At 47.0% G+C, this 8,652-nt stretch overlaps 1 pseudogene; it reads left to right on the top strand.

The window, feature by feature from the left end:
- The first annotated feature begins 1,401 nt into the window (after nt 1-1,401).
- LOC148117473 (protein FAM50A-like) overlaps nt 1,402-8,652 on the top strand; it is a 31,503-nt pseudogene continuing 24,252 nt past the window's right edge.

Genomic DNA, 8,652 nt, shown 5'->3' with positions numbered 1-8,652 from the left:
ACCCACCTCACTGATTTGATTCACCAACCAAATCCTTAAGCTTAGCGATAGTTTGAGAGATGGGGGTTTGATAGTATCCTCTTTCTTGGCCTACCCTTGTTCTAGAAAAAGAGGATTCCTGTGTGTGTGTGTGTGTGTGTGTGTGTGTGTGTGTGTGTGTGTGTGTACATATACACCCTAAATCTGCTGTTTGGGAAGGAGTAGAGGAAAACTGTCTCTGTCCCCAGTGTTTTTACTCTCATTGTAGTGGCCTTTGTCTCCTCCCCCAACTCTTATGTGTTGGAGAGAAGGGACCCCTCCCAGCACAAAATTGCATTCCTTCTCCCCCTTATAAATTATTCTAATGTATTAACTATAGCCTACCTGTCTGTCCCTCAGCCTTTCTGTGCAGCCTGGGGCTGTAGAGTGAGCTGACCTGACCTCTCCCAGTCCTGGCAGAGTCTGGGTTGTGTGAAGGTTTAGGTATGGCCCCTTCTGGGGATTGATCTATTTTTAATTTCTTGTCTTTGTGTTCTGTTCTCTGATAAATGTCAAATAAGAGCCAAGCAGAAGAAGATGGGATAGTGGATGCAAACCCCAGTATGCCCTGCCCCATGTTTTTTCCTTTAGTGGTGGGAAACCCTTATCTTGCAAAGTGAATGTATCCCCTTCCTCAATCTCTAGTGTATTTCACAGCAAACAAAAACCTCCAAATAAAACTGTTGTAACCTGAATCTGTATCTTTAGGTTCTCTGCTCAAAGTTTATTGGGTTGTTTTGCAGGAATGCAGCAGTTTAGCTTCTGGAATTATAACTGTATCCTCAAGGGTGAAGTAGGTCGATCAGCAACTGTTGTTCTGTCATCTTTGCACTTGTGGCTTCTTTTTTTATCTTTTTGGTATTTTGAGACAGGGTTTCTCTTTGTAACAGCTCTGGTTGTCCTGGAACTCAGTAGGTAAACCAGGTTGGCCTTGAACTCTGCCTACCTCTGCCTTCTGAGTGCTTGGATTAAGGTGTGTGCCACCACTGCCCAGCTGCAGTAGTGGTTTCTAAGTCAAAGTCAAAGAGAAGGCATCTAGGTGTGGAGACTTTGGGTTCAAGGCTATTCTGGACTCTCTGAGGCAGGGAAGCACAGGTGAGATGACTCAATGGATAAAGGCACTTTCCAGGGAACCTTGAATTTGATCTTTGGATCCCAGCTCCATAATATGACCTCTGCACACGTTCCATGACTTTTGCACACACACACACACACACACAGAGAGAGAGAGAGAGAGAGAGAGAGAGAGAGAGAGAGAGAGAGAGAGAGAGAGAGACAGACAGACAGACAGACAGAGAGAGAGAGAGAGAGAGAGAGAGAGAGAGAGAAATTTAAGATTTTATGTGTATGTGTGTTTTCCTTAGACAAACGTGCACCACTTGCATGTATGCTGTCGGCAAAGGCCGGTAGAGAGAGTTGGATCTCTGGAGTTACAATCTGTTGGGAGCTGCTATGTGGTTGCTGGGAATTGACCCTGGGTCCTCTGGAAGTACCTTTCCTCTAGTACCCATTACTGACTGAGCCATCTCTTCAGTCTCACACACAAATTTTCAAGAGGGGATTCAGAGCCAGCTTCATTCCTAGGAAAGCAAAGGGAGCTACACTTAGCCTTGGATGATAACCAAAAATCCAAGCCCTCAAGAGTCTGTGGTTCATGCCTTTAATGCCAGCATTTGGGAGGCAGGGGCAGGCAGAACTCTGTGAATTTGAGGCCAGCCTGGTCTATAGAGTAAGTTCCAGGACAGCTAAGGTTACACAGAGAAATTTTGTTTCAGGAAAAAAAAAATCCAAGTTACCAAATAAGTGACAGTCTGTGACAAAGTAGGGGAAATAGCCTCAGAGTTATGAGGACACCTGATCATGAGACATAGCTCAAAGAGCTCTTAAGAACCAAGTCAGGGGAGTGTTGTGCTCAGTCTTGGGGTCAACAGGAGACTGTAAGGGGACTGTAGGTCTAGCTTAAGACAGCAGTTAACTTTGAGGGCTTTCAAGAAACTAAGGGACACAGCACTGTCACAAAAGTGCGAGCAGAACTGGTAGTTTATCAAAACACAGTAAAGGAAGGGCCCAGCCTCCTGTGGGGCGGGGCTGGACGAGGTGTGATCACAGGCCAGAGTCACGGGGGGAGGAGCATAAGGCATGGCCAGCGTCCATATGATTCCTGGTGGGTGACGTCATAGTCAGCTGACTAAACTGCCTTCCTCAGAACTCCTTCAAGCAGAAGTCTCCACCACCACGGCTGTTGTTGCTTCTCGTTGCTGCTCATAGCCACTGCCGCCACTACTGTCCCCATAGTCATAGCCATAGCCACTGTGGCTCAGTATAAGGGCGCCCCAAGCGAGGCGGGCCCTTCCATGCACCTGATGAAGAAAAAAAAGAAACAGCATGAGCAAATGGAGCAGAAGAAGCAGAGGATCGCAGAGGTATGGGCCAGGCCGGGGCGCCTCAGAGCATGTGCTTTGCGCAGGCCCTGGCAGTCTCATGCTGCTAGGCTCTGAGAGTCCCCTAGGCAGGCTAGGAGAGCCCAGAGGGCAGCCCCACACCAGGGACAGGACTTGCTTGTGCATCTCTGACTGGTATGGGAAGCCAGCTGAGACAGTGTAATCTGTAAAGTGGGCTCAGTGTTGGGCCCTGACAGAGATTGAGACCACTAGCTTGTGAAAACTTCAGCAAGAGGAATCCACAGTGGTGGCATTGATGTTTGTGAGACTTGAGCACAGAGTTTCATGTTCCCAGCCTTCTAATACATACAGGGAAGAGCTCATTTCCTGTGGAGAGGCACAGGAGTATTCCCCAGAGCCTTTAGCATCCCAGAGTACTAGTGTGTCCTTCAGGGCTTCTTCAGTGAGTGGCTACTGGATTCAGGGGTGTGGTACCGAGGAGACCTTGGTTTAATCCTTTGGGCAAGACTCCTGACAAGAGCAGGGCCTTAGCTCTCCAGGTGAGAACAGGCCCTATCTAGGGAAGTGAGAAGCCAAACCCAAGAACCAGCCATCAAATGGAGGTATCATCAACCCTCAGTCATGCTTGGATCGGCACATAGTTCTCTAGTTCTTACCTCATTGCCTTAGTGGCAACTGGAAGTATACTTCGGCTGGCCATTCATTTGGGGGTACTGGTCAGAGAGGGACCTAAATGGTACCTATTAAGATAGGACTGGACTGAAGAACAGTGACCTGGATAGCTGCTGACAGCATCCTGGGCCAAAAAGAAGGAAAATTCTCACAGAGTTACCTCATTTTCTTGTTTATTCTTTTCTGAAATCCCTTGGTTTGGGTCTCAGGATCTTCAACTTAATGGTTGGGTAAGAAAAAAGGGCAAAGGTGAGTATGGTGGTGGCTGTAGGTTACTGAGGGAGTACTGATGCCCAGTTGGAGACCTGAAGAGGCCGGAGCAGCTTAGGGATGCCAAGGAAAGGATCACCTTTGGCCACTTTAGCCTTCCTAGCTTCATGGACCCTTCCACCCAGAAAAGGAAGGGTGAGTGTGTGTTTTCTAAGATTATATCATAGTGTGTCTGGGTACTGATCTGGGACCCACAGCTACTCTTTCACTTCCACAGTGGAGTGGTGGATGGCCTTCACTGATGTGTCCCTCCCCTTCAGGAGAATTTAATGAAATCCAACATCGATAAGAAGTTTTCTGCCCACTATGGTGCTGTGGAAGCAGAGCTCAAGTCCAGCACTGTGGGTAAGCAAGACACTTGTACCACCTTTTTCCAGACCCAGGAGCTACTCCTTCATTGACCCATGCCTTGGTAGGAAGCTAGAGAAGCTGTGAGAGAAGGCGTGCAAGAAGGAGGCCAAGTGCAAGTTCTCTTGCCTGTCCTTCACCTTGGAGGAAGAAGAGGGGGAGGTAAAGAGGAGGAAGAGGTGGCCATGCGTGAGGAGGAACTGGAGAGGGAATGTGAGGGCACTGCCAGCCAGAGCTCTGTCCTGGCATTTGGGCTAACATTTGGGCCAGCAAAGGAAGAAGCACACTCATTTTTTAGCCCTGGTCACCTACTGGGCTTGTGGTCCTCAGTTTCACACAGGGTAAGAAAAAAGAGAACTGAGGCAGTACCATGGTTTTAAAGCTAAAGTACAGAGGTACTGGCAGCAGGAGACTGAGTCAGAGCTAGGCCAGTAGTCCCTGTCCAGGAGCCACCAGTGTGGGAAGTTACCAGAGGACTAGTGCCTGGTCTAAAAGCATCCAGAAACTGTCCTTTGGGGCACACAGGATAAGTTGAGGGGAGAAGATAGCCTGCTGAAACTTTCTGAAATAATGAGAATGTTTGTGACTACACTACCAGGTATTGTGAGGGTTTTTTGTTTGCTTGATTTGGTATGGTTTTGGTTTTCCAAAATAGAGTTTATCTGTGTAATAGTCCTGGCTGTCTGGAACTCACTATGTAGACAAGACTGGCCTTGAACTCACAGCGAACCACCTGCCTCTGTCTCCCTGAGTACTGGCATGAAAGTGTGTGCCATGCCTGGCCACTGCCAGGTATTATAACTGCTCACCACAGGTGGGCACTGGTAGCAATTGGTAAATTTCATCTTATACCTTCTGAAATTCAGTGCCTCTGATGTACAGCCCTTAGTGTGTATATCTGTTCTGTGCCTGGCCAGGCTACAAAGTCAGTATGGACTCCAAACACTCAGAAATGCTGCTTTCCTTAGAGCCCAGGGGAAATTACTAGATCTGTGTGAGAGATTGGGTCACATGGGGAATAGTTGGATTGGGTATGAAGGATGAGTATTTCATAGGACGAGTAGATAATGAGGTGAAACAGTTGGACTGAAATAACAGGACAAAGGACGCATTTGAAGACTTGGAATAAGTTAGGTAATAGCTGTTATCTTAATCATGTAGGTCCCCCTTCCTGTGGTTGTTTCCTGCCACTGTAATTTTTTTTAATTTATTTTATTGAGACAGGGGCTCATGTAGCTAAGGCTGGCCTTGAACTTCCAATCCTCTTGATTTTCCTCAATGCTAAGATTATTAGTGTGTACTGCCACACTGGGCCTGTCCACTTTAATTTAGCAGTACATTTAACCCAACTGTATCTGAAATAATACCATTAGATAGCTTGTTGAGCTAGATATACATTCAGTAGTGCTCAGGGCTCTAGGTGGCAAGTAGGGCTTGATTTATTTTGAGACAGGGTCTTACGTAGCTCAGTCTGGCCTTGATAGTCATCTTTCCTCTACCTTAGGAGCAATTCTAGATTGCACAGGCTAGTGGAAAGGTTGTCAACCTCACTGTGTATTAGGGGGATCGTTGTCTTTCAGATAATCTTACTGTATAGCCTAGACTGGTCTCTAAAGTTTAGAGCTGTTGCCTCAGCCTTCTGAGTGCTAGGATTACAGGTGTGTGCCACTATTCCGAGTTCACTGGGACTTTTGAAAAGCACTGGTGGCTCAGTCCAGTGCTCTAATGTGGGTCTCTGTCTCAATCTCCATCCATTGTCGGATGAAGGTTCCCTCTGATCCTGACTCCCTTGCTCACATTCTCCCTCCTTCTGCTTCTCATTTGAGCCCCCAAGGTCCAAATGAGGAGCAGAAGGAGGGAGAATATGAACAAGGAAATCAGGATCGTGAGGGGTGAGCTCACCCACTGATACAAGGGGACAGATCTAATGAGAGCTCACCAAGGCCAGCTGGACTGGGACTGAACGAGCATGTGATGAAACCGGATTCTCTGAATGTGGCTGACATGGGGACTGTCTAAGAAGCCATTGATAATGGCTCTGGGACTTGTTTCCTCTGCATGTACTGGCTTTTTGGGATCCTAGTCTGTTTGGATGCTCACCTTCCTAGACCTGGAGGGAGTGGGAAGGAACTTGAACTTCCCACAGGACAGGAAACCCTGACTGCTCTTAGGATTGGAGAGGGAGGAGGAGAGGGAGTGGGGGGAGTGGGAGGGTATTGGGAGGAGGGGAGGAAGTGGAAACATTTATAAATTAATAAAAAAGCACTGGTGGTGGGTTTTTTCTTTCCATCATTTTGAGGTCTTAGCAATAGGAACGGGACACCAAGCTCCCTGGCATCTATGATTATTTCTTTTAATTTATGCTTGTTATTTACTTAGGTTAGTAGTTCTGTTTTTTCCATTTGTTTTTCATTTTATTTATTTATTTTAGGGTTTTTTGAAACAAGGTTTTTCTGTGTAGTAGCCCTAGCAGCTCTAGAACTTGCTTTGTAGACAAGGCTGGCCTCAAAATCCCAAAGATCTGCCTTCCTTTGCCTCCTGAGTGCTGGAATTAAAGATGTGTGCCACCATCACATGGATGATTATTTTTAAGACAAGGTTTAACTACAGTTGTGGTATGTCTGGCACTCACTGTGTACACCAAGCTGGGCTTAAACTCTGATTCACATGCCTGTCCTCTTGAGAGTGCTGGGATTAAAGGTGTGTGCCACCGTGGCTGGCCAAATCAGTAGTTCTTAAAACATGTTCCAGTGGCATGAGAGACCTTACAGACACGTTCATGGAGATCAAAACCATTTTTAGTACAGGCATGTGCCACATGCTCTTAATCCCACTACTCAGGAGACAGAGGTAGGGACTGAAATCTCTGAATTTGAGCACGTCACTCAGGGTTAGATAAATATGACTGTCTAAAAACAAAACCACAGAATGGTTTTCTGAAAAATGGTAAGATGTTCTTTGTCTCATTGCTCTAGAGATCACCACAAAGAAAAGGAAATAGGGGAAGAACCCTGATGTAGACACGAGCTTCTTGCCTGACCAGATCAGGGAAGTAAAAACTGCCTGGCTCTGGTGCTGACTTTGGTATTGATCATGAAGTTGACCTTGGTGGAGACTCTTGCCCAGGGAGCGGCCCTGAACCTCATCCTTTGTCCATTTCCTCTCAGGAGGAAGAGAATCGGCTTCAAGAAGAGCTGTGTCAGGAATGGGAAGCCAAGCAGGAGAAAATCAAGAGTGAGTACTATATAGCTAGATACAGTTGCTTAGGCCTGTTATCTCAACACTCAACAGCTTAAGGCAAGAGGATCTAAAGTTTAAGGTCATCTTTAGCTACATAGCTTGTTTGAAGCCAGTCTTGACTACATGAGACACAATCTCTAAAAGTCAAAATCAAAGCAGACACAAAAACAATAAGTTCTAGTAGAGTTGAACATGTGTGATCCAGAGTTGGGGCAGTGAAAGAACAGGGCTAAGACCCAAGCAGTTCTCTTGCAAATATTCACCTTGGCTATGTAGCCCAAGGGAACTCTGGGCACTTTGGTCTCTAGATCAAGAGGCAACTCTTCTTTGTAGGTGAAGAGATTGAAATCACCTTTATTTACTGGGATGGCTCTGGACACTGGCGCACAGTTAAGGTAGGCTCCTTTGTCTTGAGTTCAAATAGAAAGCAGCTGATAGTCTTGGCTTGGGAAACCTCTGTGGGAGCAGGATGGATCTTTGTCATTTTGGAAGTATTTCTTTGGGATGATGTCTTTCCTTCCCAACTCACTGGTATACCTGCTTCTGCAGATGAAAATGGACAACACCATGCAGCAGTTCCTACAGAAAACACTCGAGATCTTGCGCAGAGACTTTAGTGAGCTCAGGTGAGCAAGCTATGCACTGTGTGCCTGTGTTATGCACCTGAAGAGCCTGCCTTCCCTGTCAGAGTATCAGACAACCAATGCTGACTGCTCCACTGCTGGGAAGATCTTGTGCTGAGCACTGTGCTCCTTAAAGAGGAGAGTTGTGCTCTTTTTTCTTAACTTCCTGCTGTAGAGAGCTTAGGTGAGAGAGCCTTGCCTTAGTCATATGGTCCAGAAGTGAAGGACACTGGGACTCCTATCCCAGGTTCACTAAACTACAAAGCTTCCCTTAAGTATTAAGGCTTAAAGTATTGTGCCAGCTCACCGACTTCCAGGTTTTCATCCACTCCAATCTCTCTCAGGTCAGCAGGGGTGGAGCAGCTCATGTAAATCAAGAAGGACCTAATCCTCCCCCACATGAGTCCGTGAGTCATGCACACTGTTTCATAGGAAAGTCACTATACTCTTGTGCACTCTTCCAGGGCTAGTAGGCACAGTGGTGCCCGCTCTCACCCTATAGGTAGGAGTGTGGGGAGTAGTGGGTGATAGAGACCTAGATGGATCATCAAGCTTGCCTTTCCCACCCTCTGCTCCTAGCATCACAGCTTCTACGATTTCGTCGTCACCAAAGCACGAGGGAAGAGTGGTGAGTGACTCTAGCTTAGCTTAGCTTGCTCTAATATGTTGGGAAAGGCAGTAGTATGAGCTTGGGATCACTGCTTTTCCCCTCCAGGGCCACTCTTCAACTTCAGTGTTCATGACTGTTCAGTGATGCCACTGTGGAGAAGGATGAGGTATGATAGTGCCAGGGTACTGGGCAGGCAAAGATGCCCTGAGCCTAACATTAGGGTTATCCTTGGGGAGAAGTCACAGGAAGTCAAGGTCAGGAAGGATGGCCCTGAATCACAGTCTTCATTCCCCAATCACATGCAGGCAAAGTGGTGCTGAGGAGCTGGTGTGAGAAAAACAAGCACATCTTTCCTGCCAGTTGCTGGGAGCCCTATGACCCAGAGAAGAAATGGGACAAGTACACGGTGAGGAGGCAGGGAAGGCAGGGAGGAAGGTTAGGTCCTGGTAAGCCACTTCTTGGTGTCACA

The sequence above is a fragment of the Myodes glareolus genome, chromosome X (assembly GCF_982192425.1).
Source record: "Myodes glareolus chromosome X, mMyoGla1.1, whole genome shotgun sequence".
Lineage (NCBI taxonomy): Eukaryota > Metazoa > Chordata > Mammalia > Rodentia > Cricetidae > Myodes > Myodes glareolus.
Note: the sequence above shows the minus strand (reverse complement) of the source record. Positions and strands in the feature narration are given on the sequence as shown.